Source organism: Melanerpes formicivorus, unplaced genomic scaffold (assembly GCF_026170545.1).
Source record: "Melanerpes formicivorus ecotype bairdi unplaced genomic scaffold, bMelFor1.0.p_v2 SCAF_233, whole genome shotgun sequence".
Taxonomy (NCBI): Eukaryota; Metazoa; Chordata; class Aves; order Piciformes; family Picidae; genus Melanerpes; species Melanerpes formicivorus.
In genome coordinates this window covers 127,501-135,000 of record NW_027142585.1, presented here as the reverse complement: position 1 = coordinate 135,000, position 7,500 = coordinate 127,501, and positions in this window count along the sequence as shown.

Sequence of the window (7,500 nt, the reverse complement as noted above, 5' to 3'; positions counted from 1 at the left end):
GCTCCTCCGGCCCTAAAGCCGCCCTCGCCCGCCCCCCCGGCTTGCCGCTTGGCTGGGCTGCCCGCCCGCCCGCTAATCCCCCCAACGCCCCCACCCCAAAAACACCCCAGCCCTACCGCATGCCGCTCCCCCTCTCCCCGCTCTCGCTGACCGCTGCCACCCCCCCCCCACCCCTCCCCCCCGAAACAAACCCCCCAGCCCTACCGCATGCCGCTCCCCCTCTCTCCCTAGCCTGCCCCCCCCCGCCGTCGCTTGCTGCTGCTGCTGCCGCCGCCGCCGCCGCCGCCGCCCGCCGGCGGGACCCCGCCTCGGTCTGGTGGCGCGCGCTCGGAGATCCCCGGCTACCCGTCCGTCCGTCCCTCCCTCCCGCCCCGCCCCGGGGGAGGGCCCGGGGCAGCGCGGGCAGGCGGGGAGCAAAAAAAGGCGCGGGCGCCAAAAAACGTCGGGGTCCCGGGGTGGCGGAGGGGGGCGGCGGCGGGGGCGGCGGCGGGTACACGGCGCCGGGTCCAGGGCGCCGGGTCCAGCCCGTCCCGGGGCGGGGACAGGTGGTGTCGTCCGTCCCCGCCCCCGTAACCTGCTCTGAAGCATCCGCTTCCCGCCGCGGTTCGCCCTCCACCCCCCCCGCCGCACACGCAGCTGCCGCTTCCCGCCGCCTCTGCCCCCCGCCCCGGGATCAACCACCCGCCGGGTCCAGCCGGTCCCGGTCCCGGGAACCTGCTCCCGGGGCCAGCCGGAGCCACGCCCCCTCCTCTGACGCTTCCAGCTGCCGCCTCCCCTCCCACCCCCCAAACTCACACTGGCCCTCGCCGGCCCGCCCACCCGCCTACCTGCTTGCCCGCCGCCGCTGGGTGGCGTGCCGGACACTCTCGCACACAGGTACACAGACAGGGACACAGGGACACAGGCACTCAGGCACACAGGGACACAGGGACACAGGGACACAAGGACACAGGGACACAGGCACTCAGGCACTCAGGCACTCAGGGACACAGGGACACAGGGACACAGGCACTCAGGCACTCAGGGACACAGGGACACAGGGACACAGGGACACAGGCACTCAGGCACACAGGGACACAGGTGGCGGGCCGGAGGCCGCTCTCCACTGTGTGGCAGGGGTCCAAGAGCCACCCCAGCCCAACCCAGAGGGTCTTTTGCACCTCTCTAGAGGCCACCCAGAGACCCCAGGCCGCAGCAGAAGCCTCTCCCGCACGCTCTGCAGGCTTCTCAGCCACCCCAGGCCGCAGCAGAAGCCTCTCCCGCACGCTCTGCAGGCTTCTCAGCCACCCCAGGCCGCAGCAGAAGCCTCCCCCGCACGCTCTGCAGGCTTCCGACCCACCCCAGGCCGCACCAGAAGCCTCCCCCGCAAGCTCTGCAGGCTTCCGACCCACCCCAGGCCGCAGCAGAAGCCTCTCCCGCACGCTCTGCAGGCTTCTCAGCCACCCCAGGCCGCAGCAGAAGCCTCTCCCGCACGCTCTGCAGGCTTCTCAGCCACCCCAGGCCGCACCAGAAGCCTCTCCCGCACGCTCTGCAGGCTTCTCAGCCACCCCAGGCCGCACCAGAAGCCTCCCCCGCACGCTCTGCAGGCTTCTCAGCCACCCCAGGCCGCACCAGAAGCCTCTCCCGCACGCTCTTCAGGCTTCTCAGCCACCCCAGGCCGCACCAGAAGCCTCCCCCCGCACGCTCTGCAGGCTTCTCAGCCACCCCAGGCCGCACCAGAAGCCTCTCCCGCACGCTCTGCAGGCTTCTCAGCCACCCCAGGCCGCACCAGAAGCCTCCCCCGCACGCTCTGCAGGCTTCTCAGCCACCCCAGGCCGCACCAGAAGCCTCCCCCGCACGCTCTGCAGGCTTCCCACCCACCCCAGGCCGCAGCAGAAGCCTCTCCCGCACGCCCTGCAGGCTTCTCAGCCACCCCAGGCCGCAGCAGAAGCCTCTCCCGCACGCTCTGCAGGCTTCTCAGCCACCCCAGGCCGCAGCAGAAGCCTCTCCCGCACGCTCTGCAGGCTTCTCAGCCACCCCAGGCCGCAGCAGAAGCCTCTCCCGCACGCTCTGCAGGCTTCTCAGCCACCCCAGGCCGCACCAGAAGCCTCTCCCGCACGCTCTGCAGGCTTCTCAGCCACCCCAGGCCGCAGCAGAAGCCTCTCCCCGCACGCTCTGCAGGCTTCTCAGCCACCCCAGGCCGCAGCAGAAGCCTCCCCCGCACGCTCTGCAGGCTTCTCAGCCACCCCAGGCCGCACCAGAAGCCTCCCCCGCACGCTCTGCAGGCTTCTCAGCCACCCCAGGCCGCACCAGAAGCCTCTCCCGCACGCTCTTCAGGCTTCTCAGCCACCCCAGGCCGCACCAGAAGCCTCCCCCGCACGCTCTGCAGGCTTCTCAGCCACCCCAGGCCGCAGCAGAAGCCTCTCCCGCACGCTCTGCAGGCTTCTCAGCCACCCCAGGCCGCAGCAGAAGCCTCCCCCGCACGCTCTGCAGGCTTCTCAGCCACCCCAGGCCCCAACAGAAGCCTCTCCCGCACGCTCTGCAGGCTTCCGACCCACCCCAGGCCGCACCAGAAGCCTCCCCCGCACGCTCTGTAGGCTTCTGACCCACCCCAGGCCCCAACAGAAGCCTCCCCCGCACGCTCTGCAGGCTTCTCAGCCACCCCAGGCCGCAGCAGAAGCCTCTCCCGCACGCTCTGCAGGCTTCTCAGCCACCCCAGGCCGCAGCAGAAGCCTCTCCCGCACGCTCTGCAGGCTTCTCAGCCACCCCAGGCCGCACCAGAAGCCTCTCCCGCACGCTCTGCAGGCTTCCGACCCACCCCAGGCCGCACCAGAAGCCTCCCCCGCACGCTCTGCAGGCTTCTCCGCCACCCCAGGCCGCACCAGAGGATCTTTTGCACCTCTCTGGACGCCACCCAGAGACTCCAGGCCGCACCAGAGGCCCCCCCCCCAACCATTTACAGGCTGCAGTGCCAGCCTAGGCCCCGCTGGCAGCCTCCCTTGTCTGCTTTGGAAGGCCTCCCATCCACTCCAGACCTGCCTGGAGGCCTCCCTCGACTGCTCCCGGGGCCCTCGAAGCCACCCTAGGCCTTTCTGGAGGACCTGCTCGACCGCTCGGGCGGCTTCTGACGCACCCTCGGCCATCCGGCGCCCAGCAGCTCCCAGGGCCAGGCACCGGCCTCCCCCTCCGGCCGCCCCTGGGGCCGGGGGTGGCTCGGACTCGGCGCCCCCAACGTGTCGTCCCGTCCCCCCCCCGCCCCGCACCGCCGAACATTCGCTGCAGCCGAGGGCTTGCCGCTCGACGCCTACCCCACCCGCCCAGCCCCCCGCTGCGGCCCGGCGCTGCCCCCGGCCGCTGCGCCCCGCCTCTCATCGCTCCCCCCACCCGGCAACCGGCCGCCGGGCACGGCAAGTCCCAGGGCAGGGAACAGGTGCTGCCGGGACCCCGTGCTGGCTGCCGGCTTCCCGGGGCTGCCCCGGGCACGGACAGGTCGCCCCCCCGCCCCGGCGAATGTTCACCGAACTGGCTGCCGGCTGCCTTCGAGCACCCCCCCGCCCCCCGCCACTATCGTCCCCCCCCGCCCCCCCTCCGCCTCCGCTGCCGCTTCTCCCCGCACCGCCTCCACTGCCTCCCCCCGCCGCCGGCGAACGAGTCGCCGGATCCGTAGGGTGCCGGGAGCCCGAACGGCGAGCGGCTCCGGCTGCTGCCGGGACCGCGGGGCTTCGAGCCGCTCCGGCCGCGGCCGGGACCCCGTGCCGGAAGCCGGCATCCCGGGACGGCCCCGGGACGGCCCCGGTCGCCGGCCGGGTGACGTTCAGCGAAGCGGCTGCCGCCAGTCTTTGGGCCTCCCCCGTGCCGGGGCCGCGGGGCTTCGAGCCGGTCCGGCCGCGGCCGGGATCCGGGGCCGGACGATGGCTTCCCGGGCCGGTCCCGGTCGCCTCCCGGGTGACGTTCACCGAAGCGGCTGACGGCTGTCTTCGAGCCCCCCCCCCCCCCCCGCCTCCGCGGCCGCTTCTGCCCGCACCCCCTCCACTGCCTCCCCCCGCCGCCGGCGAACGAGTCGCCGGATCTGTAGGGTGCCGGGAGCCCGAACGGCGAGCGGCTCCGGCTGCTGCCGGGACCGCGGGGATTCGAGCCGCTCCGGCCGCGGCCGGGACCCCGTGCCGGAAGCCGGCATCCCGGGACGGCCCCGGGACGGCCCCGGTCGCCGGCCGGGTGACGTTCAGCGAAGCGGCTGCCGCCAGTCTTTGGGCCTCCCCCGTGCCGGGGCCGCGGGGATTCGAGCCGGTCCGGCCGCGGCCGGGATCCCGGGCCGGACGATGGCTTCCCGGGCCGGTCCCGGTCGCCTCCCGGGTGACGTTCACCGAAGCGGCTGCCGGCTGTCTTCGAGCCCCCCCCCCCCTCCGCCTCCGCTGCCGCTTCTCCCCGCACCCCCTCCACTGCCTCCCCCCGCCGCCGGCGAACGAGTCGCCGGATCTGTAGGGTGCCGGGAGCCCGAACGGCGAGCGGCTCCGGCTGCTGCCGGGACCGCGGGGATTCGAGCCGCTCCGGCCGCGGCCGGGACCCCGTGCCGGAAGCCGGCATCCCCGGACAGCCCCGGGACGGCCCCGGTCGCCGGCCGGGTGACGTTCACCGAAGCGGCTGCCGGCTGTCTTCGAGCCCCCCCCCCCTCCGCCTCCGCTGCCGCTTCTGCCCGCACCCCCTCCACTGCCTCCCCCCGCCGCCGGCGAACGAGTCGCCGGATCCGTAGGGTGCCGGGAGCCCGAACGGCGAGCGGCTCCGGCTGCTGCCGGGACCGCGGGGATTCGAGCCGCTCCGGCCGCGGCCGGGACCCCGTGCCGGATGCCGGCATCCCGGGACGGCCCCGGGACGGCCCCGGTCGCCGGCCGGGTGACGTTCACCGAAGCGGCTGCCGCCAGTCTTTGGGCCTCCCCCGTGCCGGGGCCGCGGGGCTTCGAGTCGGTCCGGCCGCGGCTGGGACCCCGTGCCTGTCGCAGGCTTCCCGGGACGGCCCCGGAACGGCCGCGGTCGCCGGCCGGGTGACGTTCACCGAGGCGACTGCCGGCTGTCTTCGAGCCCCCCCCCCCCTGCCGGAGCCGCGGGGATACGAGCCGGTCCGGCCGCGGCCGGGACCCCGTGCCGGAAGCCGGCATCCCGGGACGGCCCCGGGACGGCCCCGATCGCCTCCTGGGTGACGTTCACCGAAGCGGCTGCCGGCTGTCTTCGAGCCCCCCCCCCTCCGCCTCCGCTGCCGCTTCTCCCCGCACCGCCTCCACTGCCTCCCCCCGCTGCCGGCGAACGAGTCGGCGGATCCATACCGTCCCGAGAGCCCGAGGCGGCGGCACCCAGTGCGGGTCCGGCCGAGGCCGGGACCCCGTGCCTGTCGCAGGCTTCCCGGGACGGCCCCGGAACGGCCGCGGTCGCCGGCCGGGTGACGTTCACCGAAGCGGCTGCCGCCAGTCTTTGGGCCTCCCCCGTGCCGGGGCCGCGGGGATTCGAGCCGGTCCGGCCGCGGCCGGGACCCCGTGCCGGAAGCCGGCATCCCGGGACGGCCCCGGGACGGCCCCGGTCGCCGGCCGGGTGACGTTCACCGAAGCGGCTGCCGCCAGTCTTTGGGCCTCCCCCGTGCCGGGGCCGCGGGGATTCGAGCCGGTCCGGCCGCGGCCGGGATCCGGGGCCGGACGATGGCTTCCCGGGCCGGTCCCGGTCGCCTCCCGGGTGACGTTCATCGAAGCGGCTGACGGCTGTCTCCGAGCACCCCCCCCCCCTCCGCCTCCGCTGCCGCTTCTGCCCGCACCTCCTTCACTGCCTCCCCCCCCCGCCCGCGAACGAGTCGCCGGATCCGTAGGGTGCCGGGAGCCCGAACGGCGAGCGGCTCCGGCTGCTGCCGGGACCGCGGGGATTCGAGCCGGTCCGGCCGCGGCCGGGACCCCGTGCCGGAAGCCGGCATCCCGGGACGGCCCCGGGACGGCCCCGGTCGCCGGCCGGGTGACGTTCACCGAAGCGGCTGCCGCCAGTCTTTGGGCCTCCCCCGTGCCGGGGCCGCGGGGATTCGAGCCGGTCCGGCCGCGGCCGGGATCCGGGGCCGGACGATGGCTTCCCGGGCCGGTCCCGGTCGCCTCCCGGGTGACGTTCACCGAAGCGGCTGACGGCTGTCTCCGAGCACCCCCCCCCCCCTCCGCCTCCGCTGCCGCTTCTGCCCGCACCTCCTTCACTGCCTCCCCCCCCCGCCCGCGAACGAGTCGCCGGATCCGTAGGGTGCCGGGAGCCCGAACGGCGAGCGGCTCCGGCTGCTGCCGGGACCGCGGGGATTCGAGCCGGTCCGGCCGCGGCCGGGACCCCGTGCCGGAAGCCGGCATCCCCGGACGGCCCCGGGACGGCCCCGATCGCCTCCTGGGTGACGTTCACCGAAGCGGCTGCCGGCTGTCTTCGAGCCCCCCCCCCCTCCGCCTCCGCTGCCGCTTCTGCCCGCACCCCCTCCACTGCCTCCCCCCGCCGCCGGCGAACGAGTCGGCGGATCCGTAGGGTGCCGGGAGCCCGAACGGCGAGCGGCTCCGGCTGCTGCCGGGACCGCGGGGATTCGAGCCGCTCCGGCCGCGGCCGGGACCCCGTGCCGGAAGCCGGCATCCCGGGACGGCCCCGGGACGGCCCCGGTCGCCGGCCGGGTGACGTTCAGCGAAGCGGCTGCCGCCAGTCTTTGGGCCTCCCCCGTGCCGGGGCCGCGGGGCTTCGAGTCGGTCCGGCCGCGGCTGGGACCCCCGTGCCTGTCGCAGGCTTCCCGGGACGGCCCCGGAACGGCCGCGGTCGCCGGCCGGGTGACGTTCACCGAGGCGACTGCCGGCTGTCTTCGAGCCCCCCCCCCCCCCCTACCGGAGCCGCGGGGATACGAGCCGGTCCGGCCGCGGCCGGGACCCCGTGCCGGAAGCCGGCATCCCGGGACGGCCCCGAGACGGCCCCGATCGCCTCCTGGGTGACGTTCACCGAAGCGGCTGCCGGCTGTCTTCGAGCCCCCCCCCCCTCCGCCTCCGCTGCCGCTTCTCCCCGCACCCCCTCCACTGCCTCCCCCCGCCGCCCGCGAACGAGTCGCCGGATCTGTAGGGGGCCGGGAGCCCGAGGCGGCGAGCGGCTCCGGCTGCTGCCGGGACCGCGAGGCTTCGAGCCGGTCCGGCCGCGGCCGGGATCTCGTGCCGAACGTCGTCTTCCCGGGACGGTCCCGGGAGGGCCCCAGTCTCCTCCCGGGTGACGTTCACCGAAGCGGCTGCCGGCTGTCTTCGAGCCCCCACCCCTGCCGTGGCCGCGGGGATTCGCCCCGGTCCGGCAGCTGACGGTTCCCTGTGCCGGACGCCGGCTTCCCGGGACAGCCCCGGGACACCCCCGGTCGCCTCCCGGGTGACGTTCACCGAAGCTGCTGCCGCCTGTCTTTGTCCCCCCCCCCCCGTGCTCTCCCTCAGCCGGGAGGTAGACGTGCTCTCCCTCGGCGAGTAGACGTGCTCTCCCTCGGCGAGTAGACGTGCTCTCCCT